The 19,440-nt window shown below is 40.4% G+C and overlaps 1 long non-coding RNA gene across 2 annotated transcripts in view; it reads right to left on the bottom strand.

Moving 5' to 3' along the window:
- The window catches only part of LOC140517633 (uncharacterized), a 33,052-nt gene extending 13,930 nt beyond the window's left edge, over positions 1–19,122 (bottom strand). Inside the window, exons 1-2 of one of the 2 annotated variants that reach the window (XR_011971659.1) lie at positions 18,455–19,122; positions 17,758–17,911 (exon numbers count right to left, since the gene is read on the bottom strand). This is a non-coding gene — a long non-coding RNA (uncharacterized lncRNA). The remainder of the gene's footprint in view (positions 1–17,757; positions 17,912–18,454) is intronic. The other variant, XR_011971658.1, reaches the window with a different exon arrangement.
- Positions 19,123–19,440: the final 318 nt, after the last annotated feature.

The raw sequence follows: 19,440 nt of genomic DNA, 5'->3' as shown, positions 1-19,440 counted from the left end.
ATCTTCTCCAGCATTTATCATGTTCCCGATTTGTCATGTCAGCCAATCTGATAGGTGTAATGCATCATCTCAGAGATGTTTTAACTTACATTTCTCTAATCAATAGTGATTTAGAGCATTTTTTTCATGTGACTATAGATAACTTTGATTTCTTCATTTGAAAACTTCCTGTTCATATCCTTTGATCATTTATCAATTGGGAAATGACTTGTATTCTCATAGATTTGACTCAGTTCTCTACATATTTTAAAAATGAGGCCTTTATCAGAGACAATGGCTGTAAAAAATTTCCTAGCTTTCTTCTTTTCTTATAATTTTGGTTGCATTGGTTTTGCTTGTGCAAAACCTTTTTAATGTAATGTAGTCAAAATAATCCATTTTGCATTTCAAAATTTTCTCTATCTCTTGTTAGGTCATAAATTCCTCTGTTCTCCATGGATCCAACAGGTAAACTATTCTTTGCTCTAGCTCAGCCTACCCATGAACAACTGACATTTTTCCAGTTATTTAGATCTGACTTTATTTGTGTGAAAAGTGCTTTACAGTTGTGTTCATATAGTTCCTGGCTTTGTCTTTGCCCTTGTGATTTTCAATTGATGTCAAAGAGTTGTCCAGACCCAGTAGTTTTTAGAAATGGCTATTTCCTATGATGGTATGGTTAGTATAAAAGATCACCCCTCCCAAAAAAAGTAGATAAAGGAAAGCCTGCCATACAGCCATGAAGACATAGAGAGACAAGGGCAAACTCATAGAGAACATGGTCTTCTGTGAGTCCCCTTCAGATATTCTGAAGCTTGAATGCTGGGCTCTTTGTGGAACCCCGACCTGTTCTCCTCATTGTATTCACTCTACCTTCAACTACTGAAAGATACACCAACATCAGCCCTTGTTGTACTGAATACACATCTAGGGCCATGTGGGATGTTCAAGGAGGCCTAGCATCTCTGGTGGGAGGGTTTGGCAACCCCTTTTCAGAGCTGCTCATGTGCCTTTGGCACCTTTCACCTGTGGTTCCAAGAAACCATAGCATTTGCAGAGGAAATATTCTGATAAACCACCTTGGCAGAAGGGCTTGTGATTAACTAAGGGTCCTCAAATCTGTCAGTGAGTAAAAGGGAAGTGTATGTCAAGTCTGTGAAGACTTAGCCCCAGAAGAATGGGTAGATGAGAATGATGTGTTCCAACTGAAGGTGGCTCAAGCAGGTGCTGTGGAGAGATTAGAGCTTGGTCAGTCATTGAAAACACCAAGTTCTCCTCTGAATCTTGAGCCATCACCAAGTCTTGGCTTTTGTCCTGGCATTGGACTCTGATGATTCTGGAAGAGAAAGTGAGGCTGACAACTTTGTGCTACTCTGCCTCCCTTAAACCAGTTCACCAAAGAGTCAAAAGAACACTCTGTGATGTCATTGATCCTCTTCAAAAACGAAGGACAAACAACACTTTTAGCAAACAAATGAAAAAGTACGTCTTCGGACCCACCAGATTTCAAAGGTCCTTCTCTGGTGAAGGGGGAAAGGCGAGACAATTGGGACAGAAGCTAGCAATCCTTTCCTTCTCAGAGGCTTGGTGGGAAGGTGTCTGCTCTAAGCTGCCAGATGCTCAGATCTTTAGGTCATGAGCTACTCTGCCATGTTATAGACCATCCCCAGGGCATGACTAAATGTCCCCAACCAGCTCATCCTGAACGTACTTCTCTTACAAAATCCCAATGGTTATCCAATAGTTTTCACATATAAACTATCAGACTATTTTGCATTTGCTTCAAAGCCTATAACTGCTTATTGCAAAAGACATTTGTTCTCACTTGATAAAGGTATCAGAGAGCAGCATCTTTTCAATCACTTTAAGAAGAATGAGTTGATTTGACTGATTTATTTATATGACACTCTTAGAAGGGAAACTCCCCTGTCACCCAAGGCAACCCATTTCACTTTTGGATAGGTTCTGTTGTTAGGAAGCTTATTCTAGCATCAAGCCAAACTCTGCAATATCTCTATGCTATTTCTGGTTCAGTCCCTTTCTTTCATCACTACCCATCTCCCCTCAGAGAGAGAAGAATCCATTCAGGGTCCATCTAATTGAATTCACTTTCCAGGACTGTGCCACCAGATCAAACAAGATAATGCATGTGAAGTGATTTGCAAATGTTAAAGTACATAATTAATTAATGTTTGAAAGCCACTAGCCAAAGACCAAGATACAGGATCCTGCTCCTGAGGGATCTCTGCACATGACAGCTCACTCCAGGAACCATAGTGCAAAGCCTGTTAGGATGACCTCCTACTGGCCTCCTCCTTTCAGGTTTAGTTTGGTGAAGCATTGGTAGCCTTCAATGCACCAGCTGTTTTGTGGAAAATGTCAAGTAGATAGCTCAGAATGTTGCTCCAACTGGACTAACAATGCATAGGCTGACTATAGATATCAGGCATCTCAACTCTGCTCTTGGTCTGACATTCAAGAGTCTCCAGTGTCAACTCCTAACATTCTTGTCTAACTTGGATCTGCCACTACTTAGTGATCATTTCCTTTGACTCCATCACGGACCTCTACTCCCTACCTGTGTCTCCAATTGCATACTCTGTGCCTTATGTGTTTGCTCCTGAAAGGTGGGGTAAAAATCACCGCCACTCCACTTAGCTCTGCTACATTGATCAAATGAGAACTCATCTCAATTACTCATTATTTGGGAAGAAAGCCTGAATATCTCTCTAAAGACAAACAGTAGTAAATCTATCAAGATTGGCTAAGAGACTTATGCATACCTACCAAAGACTATATAAAATAATCAACTGGTTAGAATGAGGAATTCAAATATCTGGTAGAAAAAAATGAGAGTGATTTACTCCCTAGGAAGAGTCCTTCTGGTCAAGTTGGGGAGAGAAGCCCTCTTGGTGTTTGCCTTGCTCTCCTCTCTAATAGAAGAAAGGAGGTCCAGAGGATTTTCAACATCCCATTACCCTACTGACTTCCTACAAAGACCTGGCAATAGCTAGTGCCAGTGTCTGTCATGGGAACAAAAGACAGATTGGACAAGATGGAAAAAAGCAGATTCTATACTCAATGAAAATCCCTCCAGAAAACTCATGTTTTACCTAAGGGGAACCTGTGAAGATTCCTGCAAAGAGACTGCTTGCTAGGAGCTGTCAGTTGTTCTCCTTTGCCTCCTGTGGTCTAAGCATGAGCTCATTTTTCACTGGACTCTATGAGTACTAGTGGGAGAATGTCATAGACTTCTGTGGGGAACATTTGTACCAACTGGACTAACTCTATTGTTATAGTCAAATACCCTTTGTCTAAGAGAGATTCACATTTGACTGGCTAATTTTTATCATCAATAATAATGGCAGAAAGGAAGAATACCAGAGGGGGCTTGTGAGCTATAACATTAGAAGGATGCCTCCCTTCTATCCCCACCCCACCCCCTCAGGGTTAACCCTGGAGTCTATGGTGGATGTAGTAACTGCCTTCTGGGGACACAACATACAGTGTGAATGGAGATTTGGGGAAGAAGCCTCAGAGCCCAGGTTATACCACATACCCTCTCTGCTCTTCTCTGAAATTTCACATGTTTTTCCAGAAGATTTATAGCCTACAGGTACTTTAGATATAATTCAATTCAATTTTAGATGGGGGAACTGAGACTGAGAAGCTAAGTGACTTTCCCAATTTCAAATAGTGATGATCTCACACAGCAAAAAATTAAACAACACATTCAGTGTCCTTTCCCTGCACCAAACTGCCTCTTTCATGAAGTCTTCCTTGACCAAGCTCACCAGCCTGAATTTACCTTCAAGCTCCTATGGTTCTCCATCTATGCCAATCCATGGGGGCACCTATATCATTATTATCTTCTTAGAAACACATGTTTTGTATCTTGAACTAGATGACCATGTCCATGAGAGTAGGGCCTATGTTTGAACTTCATCTCTCCTCTTGGTAATCTGCAGGGGCCTATGGGTTTATAGGAGCCTTGCTTTAGATCCAGAAGAGAATGTAAAAGTCCTAGAATCACAGACTGAGATCTGAAGGGGAACTTGGAGGCCCTACAGGCAGATCCCTTCATTTTGTAGATGAAGAAACTAAGGCCTGAAGTAGAAAGAGACTTTGACAAGGCCACACATCTAGCTAACAACAGATACAGGATTGGAACCCATGGTCTTAGGCTTCAAATTCTAAGCTCTTTCCATTGCACCCATAAATCTTTTCTGATAATCTCTGTTATTTGTCCAAGACTTAGACTTCCTTTCCCCTGCTAAGCCACCATTACTCAGAGCCAGACTCTAAAGAGAAGGAAAAATGCTACTGAAGAATGTACAATAGAGAGCTTCCCTGCCTCCATCCTTTACTGTAGGCTACAGAGTTCAGTCAGCCTCCAATCTGATCTAGGGGAGAGCTCTGTAGAGATGGTCTTTGAGGTAAGTCCTCAAGAGTATTCAATTCAATTCTCCCTTCTTTATGTCTCCCCCTGTAATAACCCAAAGAGAAATTCTTGAAAGCAGCCCTTGGGTTAGCCTAAAGTCTCCAGAATGAACCAGATGCAGAGCCTCCACAGCCAAACCACCAAAGCCACACAACCCAAATGTAACTGGACATGCCTGATTGCAGCAAGATGGCTATACAAAAGGCAGCCGGCTAAGGACCACAATTACATCTGTTTTAGATTTTGCTCTGAGGTTTTATAGCTAATTAATCAAGTGACCATATACTCTAAAAACCCATAAAACCTCCCAGAACCAATCAGAATCTGCTTCCAGGTGGAGGTGTCAAAGTCAGGAGGGAAGTGTGAAAAAGATTTCCATGGCTTGTAAACTAATGAGCCCTGTTTTAGCAATTCCAGAAACACTTGAAAAAATGCCAATTTCTCCAAAAGAGAAATCTCCAGAAAGTATTTTTTAATAATAAAAATGACCAACGTTTTAAACATCTCCATATTAGTTCAAGAAGAGAAAAGGACTGGGCACTAGGGAATCAGTGAGAACAGCCCATGAAATTTTATCACTTTTAGAGGAGGTATAGAAATGACTCTAGGTAAGGGGAATGAAGAGTGTGATTGTTATTGAGGACAAAATATATTTATAATAACTAGTGGCTTGTTCCCCAGGTGAGTGTATTACTTTTTGAGTATTCTGGAAAGAAAACTCATAATGATTTACACTGGTAAAGTCATTTAAGACATTGCCTGCTAGAAGATCCTTCACTTGAGTTCAATCCAATAAGCATAGGCTAAGCGCCTGCTAAGGCATAGGCACTGTGTTAGGAACTGGAGCTATAAGGAAAAAATAAAAGTCTTGGCTTAAAAGGAATTTGGGGCAGGGATGGGGTAGTGGAAAGGAGGAAGTGTTATTCAGATAAGAAAATTCAAAAGGTATGTGGATGCAAATAGTGTGTGTGTGAGGTGTGTGTGTGTGTGTATGTGTGTGTGTATGTATACATATATACACAGTATAGTATATAGTATATATATACATATATGACATCCTTGTAAAAATTATATATATACATATGTGTGTGTGTGTGTAATGTATATAATGTGTATTTGTGTAGTGGTGTTTGTGACAGTAACAATGAAATGGTTATAAAGTGAATATTGTTAGTTGGGGAATGGCTAAACAAGGAAGAGTCCATGAATGTAATGGAACATTTCTGTGCTGTAAGAAACAACCATGAATCCAGAAAACCATGGAAATATTTTCATGAATGGATGCAGAAAGAAGTCAGCAATGCAACAATAGCCACAAGGACTCTGACAATGCAAATGAAGGGCATGGAAGCCACAACACAATCATGTTGTGCAACTACAAAGAAGAAGTTGTTCCCAAAGAAAACAGAAGTCACTCCATCTCCTTGCAAATCATGTCCATTTTTTTCAGTATTAATTGTTTTTTACAGTTTTCTGTTTTTCTTCTGAAAATTAAACAAAACCTTTTTTGTTTTTTTCTGTTAATTTATTTTTAGTTTTTAATCTTCACTTCCATAATTTTTAAATCTTCTCCCCTCTCTTCTCTCCTCCCTCCCCAAGATGGCAAGCAATCTGGTATGGACTCTACATACACATTCCTATGAAACATAAAACCTTTGTTTTAAGAGATGACTTTCTGCAAAGGGCAGAGGAAAAAGGTTTCAGGAGGAATGTAGACAATGTTAAAACAAGAGGTGTTATTAAGAAGCATTTTAAAAAGTAAATAATGAATTTGACTGCTCTTGGTTGAACATCTCATAGCATCCAGTGACAGACAATACCATCAGAGGAAAAGTCCTCTGTGACATCTCCTCAGGGGCCATGGGGCCCTGTGAAATTAGGTGTAGAGTCTTTATATGTTTAAGCATTTGTTATGTTCCATTTTAGGTGAAGGGTGAAAGGTTTCTCTTCTATAGACATTTAAACATTGATTGAGCAGAGAAGTAAGGAATGACCTTTGACAGTGACTTTTGAAACTTAGTTTAGACTTAACAGAGATGAGGACTCATCTGGTTCTATGTTGCATCTGGACGTGTCCTTTCTGGGACTGATGTCATATAGAAAATGTTCTAAGGATTAACCTATTCTTTTTAGATACTGCAGTGGCATAGGGGAAATTATGTCCCCAAAGTGTTGTGAGCACATTTGTACTTCTGTTCCTGTTGCCTTTAAGTATATTTTGCAAAAACTAATCAATGTCAAGTGATCCTGGGCAAGTCCTTCAACCTCCATTTTCTTCATCTGTAAAATAAAGATAATGAGGAGCATGCATCTGCCAGGACTGCTGTGAAGACGAAATAAGATATTTACAAAGCTCTTAGCATAGTTCCTGGCACATTATAGTCACTTAATAAATGCCTACTTCATTTACTTTGGATATAACTCAAGACTCAGTAGTGATTGACAGAAGTCCCAGTTATCACTTGGATCCCACACAAGCTTAGGCCCCTCTTCTGCATGTGGGATCACTTGTTGTCCTGGTGCATGACCTTGTCCCTGGTGTTCACAGACCTCTCTCTCTCTTTTCCCCTATTCATAATCACAGGAAGAAAGGAAGGAAGGAAGGAAGGAAGGAAGGAAGGAAGGAAGGAAGGAAGGAAGGAAGGAAGGAAGGAAGGAGGGGGAGAGAGGGTGGGAGGAAGTAAGTAAGTAAAGAATGGGAGAGGAAGGGACAGAGAGAGGGAGAGAGGGAGGAAAAGAGGGAGGGAGAGAAGGAGAAAGGAAGGAAGCTTCCTTTCTGGACACTAGGCTGTGTACCAAGCAAGTAGCAATGGTCTAACTTGAACCCTAGAAGTGGAGCAGGGTCACAGTTGAAGCTTCTAACCCAGTCAGAAAACTCCACTGGAATCACCAGGTTGTGAAACTCAGCCCAAGAACAATTTTGCTACTCTATAACTCTTAACCAGCACAGCCTTTCAGTTGGCTAATGGTGGCTAAATCTAGCAACAGTCTACTCAACTCCAAATGGGGCAAGTCCACACATGTGCTGCTCAGACCCAAACCCGGGTTAGGAGCTTGCAGAGCTCAGTCTTGGGGGAAGTTAGGGAAAGAGGTGGAGCAATCAGACTTTATTCTTGATAAGATCACTTTGGGAGCACAAAAGACTGCACGTCCCTAGCTTGGGTTGCTCTTGAGATCCTAGAGTAATATAGCATCTAATACCTAAGGAAGCAACAGTAGAGCCACTCTAGATGTTACCTCTAGAAGTACAAAAGGTACAGTCATAATACAAAGAATGAAGTCAGGAAGTAGACTGAAGAATAAGTAAACAAACAAAAAAGAATCTTACTCAAAGGAAAATAAAAGTATTAAGATGATAGAGACACTGAAGGCAAAAATTAAGAAGTAGAGAATGCCTCCAAAACAGCTATAAGCAAAGCCTCAAAGAAAAATGCTGCTTGATCATAAGCTCAATTAGAATTCTTAGAAGGGATGAAGGTAAAGTTATTTTTTTTTTAAAGTTTTGTCTATTTGTTTGCTTTTTTATTTGTTTTGGACAAAGCCAATGTTGAAATTTGACCATACCTGTTTTTAACAAGGGATTTATTTTTCCTTCTTTCACTATTTGAGGGGAGGATGAGAGGAAGAAGAGGAGGAGTTTTGGTGACTGAAAATGTAAAATTTAATTTTACAAATCTTTATATTATCCAAATGTTACTTGGATAAACATTATTTTTTTAGGCTTTACTAGTTATGTATGAAGAGAGAGAGAGAGAGAGAGAGAGAGAGAGAGAGAGAGAGAGAGAGAGAGAGATATGAGGCTATCCTCAAAGGATTAGTGCAGTTTCAAGCTTATATATATATGATATATATATGAAATGTATCAGAGTATCACAGGTGGGGACTTTGACTCCTACCAGTACATTGGCATTCTGTCATAGTTTCATTTTCCCCATATTTTAGCATGTTGAGGGTCACTGTAACTCGAGAGATGGTGGGCCCAAAGGAATCAGGAATATTGGAGCTTTGAACGTGAAAGAGGGAAGAAGAATCATTCTGGTACCCAATCCTAAGTCAGTTTCTGCATGGACCATTAGTCTGTGTTCCTTATGCATAACCTGGAGTATCTTACCTAGACTCCATTTCAGAAACAGCTCTGATTGAGAAGACCCAAAGTTCAGCAGAGTTCCAGCTCCTCTTCAAGGTTAGAAGAGAATGGGGTGGAGATACCATAGCGCGGTGTAGAACCAAGCCAAGGAGAAGTTATACTGTGAGATTGGGGTCTCTTCCATGATGAGCAAGGGCACTGAAACATAAGTCAAGCTAACATGGGGGAGATTGTATGAATGGAAAGCAAACAAAAATCTTCTCTTTACCCTCCATGGGAGGTGACCAGGGAGAAGCAAGCTTCTCAGTAGGTCCTTGTCTGAAGGCTGGGAGACGAGAGAGAGAAATATGGATTTCAGCACAATAGGGTTTCTACCTTCAGAAGGATCTGAGTTGGATGATGGAGCTGGGATTTTCGGGCTTCATCTGCTGTGTACTGAGTATTCTTTTCACTCTTACTACTGTTTATCTAATGATCATTACTCTACTTCCTTGAATTTAAGGTGAATCAAGGAAGAGCATATACACAAAGAGCTGTCAGCAACATGGAGGCCTGAGCCACAATCTGATTGGTTGAAACAATGACCTACACAATAGATAGACTATAATATTAGCCACCCACAAAAGGTCAGAGTCACAGGGTGAGTGTCAGCCTGGGAATCTTCAAGCCAGAGACATGCACACTGAAGGTCATTTCAGAATGCTCTCATATTGGTAAGATAAATAGAAGGTGGTAAGATAAATGGAACCCTGTACTTTGGAGACAGGATTACCTGATTTCAAATATTACCTCAGACACTAGCTGTGTTGATCTGGACAAGTCACTGAACACCTCTCAGCCTCAGTTCCCTCATCTGCAAAATGATGATAATAATAGCACTTTCCTAGTAAGGATATTATAAGGATCCAACAGAATAACATTTGTAGAGTGCTTTACAAATCTTAGACAGTTTTATAAATGCTAGCATGCTGGCTATTCTTGTTGATAGCTATTATTAGAAAGTGCACATAAGAAAGGAAGATGAGTACTTCATTGAGAGCACCTGATCTAGGTGCTCAGCCCCTTGCCCTACTGTGTGCACCCCATAAAATCACAGCATCTGCAAGATTCATTTATAATACCAATATGGTCCCACATTTCTTTCTGAAGCATCCTAAGACCCTCACAAAAGCCCTTTGGATGATGTATTGCAAAGTTGATTATCTCCATTTTGCTAATGAAGAAATAGAACCAGAAAAGGTAAGTGAATTGTCTGAATTCATATCAGATCAGCCCTGAAACAGGAACTCAACCAAGTATTGAGTTGTCCCCCAGTTTCTTTTCATTTCATCTCTGCAATTTACACCTGGACATTCATATACCTAATTGATAAAGATGCCCCCTGACTAAGTCACACACTTGTTCCCTTCGTCCATGGAAGGACCTCCCAGTAAAACCTTGTTAGATGATTATATTTGAAAGGCATCATGTCTGCTGAGCGGGGCAAGTAATTCAGTCCTGAAGCCTCTTCAGTGTGTGACGCACCTAAATGAACTGGAGGCGTTGTACAAAGGAATTACGAGATTCGTATTAAATTGTAGCTTAGGGACCCATCAGCATGTGATGCTCACTGCTTTCAACTGGCTTTGTTTATCACAGAGAAGGGAACAGAATTAGCATAAAACGCTACCAAATAGTAAAAGACTGGCTAATTTCTAGCACCCTATCAGCTTGCCCGACTGTTGACCCAGCCTAATTCATATTCTCCCAGGGATTTTTTTAATAGGTCATTTCCATTCTGAAAATTAGGTCAAATTGTGGATTTATGCCCCATCATTTTCCCCCTATTCAAAAGTACATTCTCCTATTTGGAAAATGATAACTTTAGCATTGGGACAAATTTAGTCTTCTTCTCCTTCCCCTCCTCCACCACAACCACTACAGACCTGCCCTGTGTAGTGAAAATACAAATTCAACTTTACTTCTGAAAGGATGGACTGAATTCTCTGTATTTGGAAAGAGTGATAGTTGGTGAAAAATTGATATCCTCCTCAGCCCTAGGGAAGAAACATTTGTATTATTGGTCATTTGCAAATTCTACCTTAATCCACTGGTGACCAGTTATTAACCTCTATTCAACAGTAAGAAGTGAGAAATCAAAAGGGTACTCAGTTATGACGTAGAAGTTGTTGGCATATTTACAGACGTGTATGATTGCTTTTAAAAACAGTTTCCTTTGATTAACTTGATTATTTTTTGCTATTTATGCAAAGCATTCAGGAGATGAAAATGCCAAGCTGTATTGGGCCAAATCCCCATCCCCCTCAAAGCTACTGCGTCTCTTCTTATGTCCCATTCCTGCTAATTTCCCAGGGTGCTTCAGACATATGGCAGTACCTAGGCTGAGGAGGGGTAGTCCAATGAATTGTAGGACTTGATATGTGGACAAGCACCAACTTAAGTTTTGATATTGAGTATCCACAAATTAAAATGACTTGCCTGTGATCTTGGAAGACGAGAGGAAATGAAATGGTCAAAATGTCTCAGCTATAGGCATAATTAGGCTGAGACAACTGAGGACTTTGTCCCACAAGTCCACATTTACAGGATGATGACAGCACTCATTTATTTTAAGTAGCACAAATAAATTATGTTTTTTTTTCTATAGCAAGAATGAATAGTTAACTATCCCAGTTGAGATCCTGGTGCTACCTTGATCTCTCCCCTGGCAGTGGTTTCCCCAAACTGAATGTGACTTTGGGTCTTTGGCCACAAAGATTGTGTCCTTTGCTGCAAGTCAATGTCCTGAAGTATCTGCTGATGACTCCATGGGACTAAATTTGCCTTGAAAAATGGACATGTCCCAGGGTCCTTCTTGCTCTAGGCACCAGAGTTACAGATTCTAACTCTGGGCATTGATCTCTATCCTACCATGCCTAGGTGCTTGAACTTCTATTTTTAACAAGCAGGCCAGCAAAGCATTGTACATATGGGCATGTGTGCACATGTATGCAAGGATTTATCTCTAAGAGCATTTCTTGAATACTTTTCTTAAGGAGGGGGGAGGGAGAAGAAATGAGCTGCAGCAGCAGCTCCCGAAGCCCAAACTGATGAATTGTTGTGCCAAACTGCTTTATTCGGCTTAATAAGAAATTAGATCACAATGGGGATTTGAGGAAATTACCTCCAAAGGATTGGGTGTTTGAACGACTGAACAACCTTGCTAAGATTACATTTCCCAATTTTGAATCCTGAGTTGGAGGGCTGGTGCCAATTTGGTTAATCAAGATGCAAGTAGGTAAAAACAGTCTCTGAATGGAACCTATTTTAACAGTCAGCCCCCACCTCTGCCTTCTTCAAAGGTTGGAACACTGAGAACCTTCTCTTCTCTTCATCTTCTTCCCCTCCCTGCCCTTCCGCTGGTTCTGGGGCTGTCAAGAACCTTTAACACATTGCTTCATTTCTGCCATAGCTTGGATGAGATGGGATGTAGTGACTCTGTTCCTTCCAGTAATAGGAAACAAAGACCAACAAGACTCACCATCACCATCTATGCCCAGGAGACCCCTAATGTTGTCATCTGACCTATTTATGCAAACTAAGAACCCTTGAGCCTAACTATTCAACTTGGAGATGTTGTCTTTCTCAGACAAGGTGTGAGTTCCTTGAGAGCAGGGATTATTTCTCTGTCTCTCTCTGTCTCTATCTATCTCTATCTCTGTCTCTCTGTTTCTGTCTGTCTCTGTCTTTCTCTCTCTCTCTCTCTCTCTCTCTCTCTCTCTCTCTCTCTCTCTCTCTCTCTCTCTCTCTCTCTCTCTCCACATCACCAATGTTTAGCACAATACTTGGTATACAATATATTAGAAATATTTTTCACTGATTGATCCATTCATTTCTTTCATTTATTCTCCTCTCATGCCAAGAATTTAACAGTTCATTTTGAAATGAATCCCATCCCAACACTTTGTCTTGGATGAACTCAAAAGCCAAAATGGTAACCTATCTTTTCACATTCTTCATACTCTCCACCTGACAAAGTATTTGCATGTTTGGCCTTAGAAAGGGAGCTGGATCTATTAAGCCCTCTGAATCTAGAAAGTGCCCAATTGACCACAAAATTCCGGGGAGTCCAGGATCTAGCATTAGGAGCCATGAAACCTAGACTAATGCCCAGCCTGCCTCTGGAATAACTTTGGAAAAGCTTTTAAGTCAACCTTGCATTTCAGTCAACGGGGAAAGTTTGACCTCTAACCTCCCAACAACCATCTGTTTCATTATTGATCTGAGGGAAACAGAGAGTTTTTGTTCTTCACCAAAAAAGTCCCTGACAACAGGCTATTTTTAATAGCTGAAATTGTTCATTCTTGTCACTCTCCCCTTTGAAAATACAGGTATTTTCATACAACCCGTAGCTAATGAGAGAAACTTTGGAATCCAACCTTTCTCTATAATCACAGGAACAGGGATTAAAGAGGTCCCACTAGTGAGGAACATGAAAATTAATTATTGAGCTCCTTGTCTTATCCTCCCCATCTGTCTGATATTCTGGAGCACAGAAGGAGTTAGACAATTAAATCTCTCCTCCTTTTAGCTCATCAGAATGCTCTGTCTTCCTTTCCCCTAACTCCAGAGGCCCAAAGACCCCATCCATTTGCTGAGGGTAAATCGTTGGGAGGGGAGGCATCGGAGAAAAAAAAAGAAAGTTAAAAAAATCACATTTTCTTTCCTTTCCTTCTTTTTTTTCTTGTTTGCAAGGTGGGGGAAGGGAAGCGACCGGGTTTCTTTTCAAAGCATTCACATTTGCCAACCCTGATAAGAAACGCTTCTTGCCCTCCCTGAGCTCCACTGAAACAGCTCACAAAGAGGGAAAAGTGACCTCCAAGCTGGCAGGGGAAGATCCTGTGTTTGGCTCTGATGGAAAATCTGAGTCTGTGGGAAATAGGTTTTGTTTCCTCCTCATCTTGATTCCTAGATTAATGCAGAAAACCGCCTTTGTTTCTAGACACTAGTGAGGATAGTTGAATCAATTAATTTGTTTTATTGAACCATAAAACTGTCATTCCAAACTGGGGCGGTGAGCTCTAGATCCAAGGGGTGGCTGATTCAGCTAATGGAAGTAGGGCCATGTGGGCTTGTCTGGGGAAGTGATTTTGCCTCTGTGATGATGGTTTGGTCAAAGGTTCAGACCAAAGCCCCAAACATCCCTGAGGGGCCCTAGACCTGGGCACATTCCTGCCTTAGGCACCTGTCTTGAGCTTTCTGAGTTAGAGGGTCTTTCACTAGCTGTCACCTATTAACCCTTTTATTTGATAAAAAAAAAAAAAAAAGAAGTTGGGGTCCTAGGAGGAAAAGCAACTTTGTAGGATATTGCATGGAACTTCCATTTGTGGGGGAGGGGAAGACTGTAAACATCATTTCTCTTTTCTTTTTACTCCACCTTTTTCCTTTTAAAGATGAGGCATTTGCATGGAGGGAATATAGTGACTTCCTCAAAGTCCCACAAAGATCCAGTGCCAGGTCCAGGAGCTCTCCTATTTTGTCCCATGTTCATTCCATCACAACACACTGTATTCCAATAGGATATAAAGCAAAATCCTTCAAGTACAAGACTTTTTAATCTTTCATTAAAAAAAAAAAACAGAGTTGATTGTTTGGATCAAATATCTTGATTCTCATAGACACCGTGTTAGTTAATCTAGCAGTAAAATTCACTGACAGCTCTATTCTAGGTCAAATAAATGGGGGTGTGATGAGAACAAAAAAAAAAACCTTTGATTTAAAAAAAAAAAGTTTACATTCGCCTAAAAGTTTTCGCAGAAAGAATAATTCCATTCTTGAATATTTTAGGTCATTAATTGGAGGAGAAAATAATATTTCAATATCGTAATCAATTGGTCACAGCATGAGGTAGGCCCTGGGGTCTCTGAAATAAGGAAGAACACTCTTAATATGTGAAGATCCAACCTCAGTCCCCCAGATATTAGAAATTTCAAAAGGGATAGGACTGCCTTCTCCACTGAATTGGACTTGAGAAGTAAACATTCTATTCAGGGACTGTAGTAATTTGTATTTAACATCTACATTTAGAAAATTCACCATAAACTTGGTCGCCATTCTATCAATAGTCTGGCTATTCTTGGTGTATATATATATATATATAGTGATGACAAAAAGACAACTGTAGAGACAATGTAATACGGTAGATGAAGGGATGACCTCAAGATTAGAAAGACCAGAACCCAGGTCCTGTTTCTAATATATGCTGGCTGTATGACCTTGGAGAAATTGCTTTAACTCATAGACTAACTCTCTCAGGCTGTGCCATTCAGAGATGATGGCAATCTGCACTGGAAGAAGGAGTTTACTAAACTGAAAGGTCCAGATGCTTGTGAAATCCCCATTTCTAGTTCTAAGAATATTACTAGCCACTGGGAAAAAAAAGTAAGATAATGTCCACAGCAGGGAAGGACATGAATAACTTTATGAACTGTGCTTGTTTGCACATCTATTCCCAAAGTTAATTGTTTAAATAAAGGCTTCTGCCTGTGTTGTGGCCATTGATAAATACAAGGCGGTTTCTATTTCCAGGAGTGTGTTTAAATTTCATAAGTCTTGCATTTCGCAACAGGGAGCCAGGCTCACTAAACACTTACATTTGCTAAAAGCTCTAATCAAGACAAAGGACTTACTTAAACAAATGATTAGCCTTGAGAACAGAAGTGTAAAATGAACCATAATTCATGAATGTGCAAATTGGTTTTCCCTGCTGTGACCAGGAGCCAGAATTCTATCTTTAGCTGCGACACATGCAACTGCATTCATGAAGCTACCATGCAAGTTCTGGAGAATGCGTTATTTCATGCATCCTCCCCCAAGGATGATTCCTGGTTTTTCCTGAGCCCAATGGCAGTACAGAACCACTTTCTAAAGGGTACAAGGCTACTTGCCTATCCATGGACTCTAAAATGGCTGGATCCCTGGCACTTGAGTTCTCTCAGGATAGCTGTGGTTGTAATTGATGATCTTTGGAGAAGGCTGGGGGATCAAGTTACACAAAATCAATAGAGAGGAGCAATAGAAAATCCCACTGCCCAATAATGTCTCCTACCAAGGTTTCACAAGTTTGAGATGCTGTTCAAACCACAAGGCACTCTTGCTATGGAATGCTAATGTATGGGAGAAGGTAAATTTCTGATTTCTAAATGAGCTAACATGTTTAGATTCCTACTAGGTCCTGTGATAATGATTTGGGATTCAAAAGCAAACAACAACAAACAATTCCTGTCCTCAGGAAGTTGTGTGCTACTGGGAAAATATACACAGATTAATGCAATGTTGTTGCCTAGTTCTATCCAACTCTACATGACCCCATTTTAGGGGTTTTTTTGGCAAAGATGCTGGAGCACTTTGCCATTTCCTTCTCTGGCTCATTCTTAAAAAGGAAGAAAATGAGGCAAACAAAGGTAAGCGACTTGTCCAGGATCACACAGCTAGTAAATGTCTGAGGTCATATTTTAACTAAGGAACATGAGTCTTTCTGATTTCAAGCCCAGTGCTCTCCCTACACACCATCAATCTGCTCACTAGATGACTAATAAATAAAAGGTGATGTTTGAAGTTGTAAACATACTAGGACCATAAGGATATCTAGGAGACATAATGGACAGAGTACTGGGCCTGGAGTCAGGAAGACTCCTCTTTGTGAGTTCAAATGTTGCCTTACACATTTACTAGGTGTGTGACCCTGAGCAAGTCAATTCACTCTGTTTATCTCAGTTCCCTCATCTATGAAATGAACTGGAGAAAGAAATGTCAAACCACTCTGGTATCTTTGCCAAGAAAACCCTAAGTGGGGTCTGACAAAGCATTAGACACATCTAATCAACTGAATAGCAGCAAGGGAGCTTGTGGGTGACTAATCTCTCTTCCACAGTCTCAAGTCCCCATGAGAGATGTCCCTCAATTTTAAGGGTCTTACCTCATTACTATTTAACTACATAATAGTCAGATGAAACACAAGATCCTTCTTTCTTCCTTTCTATTCCCTAAGTAAGAAGTTGGGGGCACTGGTACATCTAGGGATGTAGTTCAGGGTGAAGGAACAGGGAACCAGTGAGATATTGGGGATCTCACCAAAACAAAAACTTTGTGCCTAAATGGAGCTGAGATAATATGAGGATGCAATGGCAGATTTGAGCCATACTGTAGTAGGCTTTTAATGGTGTCCTGAATTTGGGGGTTTTATCATAGATTCCAGGGAACTATAAAGGATTTTGTTTTTGTTTTTAATTCGGCCATTGGAAGATTTATATCTGTGTTGGCAAATACCAATTTGGAAGATGGGGAGAGTATGGATCATAGTAGAAGAGGTCTGAGTCAGGAAGAACAATGAAGAGGCTAACGTGATGATCCAGGTGAGAAGTTACAGAGATCTAGACCAGGGTTGTGGCCATGTGGGCTGAGAGAAGAGGAATTATGGCAGAAAAGCTGGGAGGCAGCCTCACTGTAGAGAGTCTACAGCCAATGGGGATGCCCATTAAGCACTGGGAAGTAAGTCATCAATAGTATTTGCATAGATTAGAAGAAGATATATAATGGAAATGGGAGAGATCAGAGGCAAGAAAACCAGTTAAGAGTCTATGACAACAATGCAGATGAGAGATGAGGAAGGCTTGAATAAGGAGAGGCTCTATGTTAATGGAGAGAAAGGGATGAATGTGAAAAATGATGTAAAGATAAAAATTGACAAGACATAGCAACTAATTGGATGGGGAGGGCTTATGGAAGGAGGAAATGAAGGAAAAGGAAGAGTTAAGGATGACTCCAAGTTGTGTGCCTGGGTGACTAGAAAAAACATTGTGCCCTCCACAAGAATATGATAGAGGGCTAGGTTTGTAGGAGAAATATAAGGATTTCCATTTATGGAATATTGATTTTCAAATGTCTGTATGACATCTGAGTAGAGGTATCTAAGAGTAATTAGACAAGCGAGCCTTTGATTGCATGAGTGAGTTTCAATATAGACATGGAAAGAATTTTAAAGGTATCTGAGTAGAAATGGTGATTGAATTAACAGATGCTGATAAGTCCACCAAGAGTGAACATAGAGAAAGAAAAGAGAAGAAGGATTAAGGCAGAAGTTTAGGGGTTCCCAATTATCCATACCTTAGCTTCCATCATTTATATTTCATCAGTTCTTAGTTGAAATCAACCTCAGAGAAGGGGATATTGAAATATGGGAGTGGCAATGGTCAAGACTGACCACACTTACATGTAGCCCATATGAGAGTGGTGACATTATCCATATCATCATCCTAGGTTCCAATGCAGTCTAAAGCTTTATTTTGATAGCTGATAATTTTCTTCTTTTCTCTCTAGGGTGCGCTCCTGTAGACTTCTCCATGAGGACCCAGAAACTCTTCTTCCTGGAAGATCATCCAGAAAGAACCCTCTGACTCTTGAACCATTCCCTCTCATTGAAAAATAGAGGACTTCCATTTAAGGATGTACCTGAGGCTAGCTATCTCTTCATTTCCCACCAGGTTGAAATTTTCTAGACATCTCCATTGTGCCCAGGCTTTGGGTACCTTCTGTCCCTCAACCCCCTTTTCAGGTTCTCTGTGCATTTACAGGAAAATTCATGGGACCCAGGTTAAGAACCCTGCTCAACATGAAACTCCTTTGTCTCTTTGACCTAAATAAATGTCAAAGTTACTAGCTATGTTATTTATCAACATTGTAATCAACAATATAACATATATATGACACAATTCCCTTCCTTCCTTCCTTCCTTCCTTCTTTCCTTCCTTCCTTCCTTCCTTCTTTCCTTCCTTCCTTCCTTCCTTCCTTCCTTCCTTCCTTCCTTCCTTCCTTCCTTTCTTCCTTTATTCTCTTATTCTTAACAATATATTAGCTAAGAGAAAGAGTAGAGCCAAAGTCACCTAAAGAGCATCATTACAAGAACTTACCTCCTCAGTTCTGGAAACATGGTTCCACCATTCAGTTGTCTCAAGATACCAGTCAAATTATTCTCTCAAGAATTACCTTCATGTTTTTCACAAGATTAAATCCAGTTCTTTCTGGAAATACATTCTCTTAATATTTAGTCTCTGTCTTCTCTTCACCTATCAGTTAACAATCTCTTCAGATCTATAGTTAAACTGTCTCCTCACAGAATTCTTAAAGAAAGAGAGTTAAACTGTAATTCAAAAATCTCACTGCCTCTTAAAGATACAAAGACAGTATCTACAGTCTCTGTGGGAGAAGCTATTGATGCTAGTGCTATATAGTCAAGGCAGACAAGAAGGATGATGGAAGGATAATTAGGGAGATGGGTTTCTTCTGGAAGCATATATCCTCCTAGGCTGAGTAATTCTGAATTCCAGACAGCAAGACAAAGGCACTGGGCTCCAGGGGGAAAAGAAAGGAACTGAGGGGTAAGAAGCCAGTGGGATGTTTCAGATTACAATAGAAAGGATAGGTAGGGTGTAAAGGATAAACAGGCTGGCTGGGGAGGTCAGCACATCAATGGATGTCTTCACATCTCAGAGCTGAAATGACCTTTAAGGTTATCTGATCAAATCCCCAAACCATGAAAGGCAACGTGGCACTAGATTTGGAGGTAGAAGACCTGGGTTCTGTTCCTACCTTAGCCACTTACTAGCATAAGTCTTTATAACCTCTCTGGGACTCAGGTCCTTTATGCATCAAGTTGAAAAGGAGAGGGGAAGGCAGGTATATATGAATGCCAATCTCTTTAAAATTCTAAATCCTCTGATTCTCCTATATTTCCTAGGGCATTGATTAATCTCAAAACCAGGGAGGATGTTGAATCTGCAGGCTGGGGTTAAGTGACCCCAGCTGTGGGGATAGAGTCAAGGCAGAGTGGTGGCAGGAAGCCAGGCTACTCAGGGGGGACCACAAAAGAACTATGCTCACTTTGCCATTTTGCCTA

This window comes from Notamacropus eugenii, chromosome 1, assembly GCF_028372415.1.
Source record: "Notamacropus eugenii isolate mMacEug1 chromosome 1, mMacEug1.pri_v2, whole genome shotgun sequence".
Lineage (NCBI taxonomy): Eukaryota > Metazoa > Chordata > Mammalia > Diprotodontia > Macropodidae > Notamacropus > Notamacropus eugenii.
The sequence above is the reverse complement of the archived record's forward strand: the minus strand, read 5'-3'. Positions and strand labels throughout refer to the sequence as shown.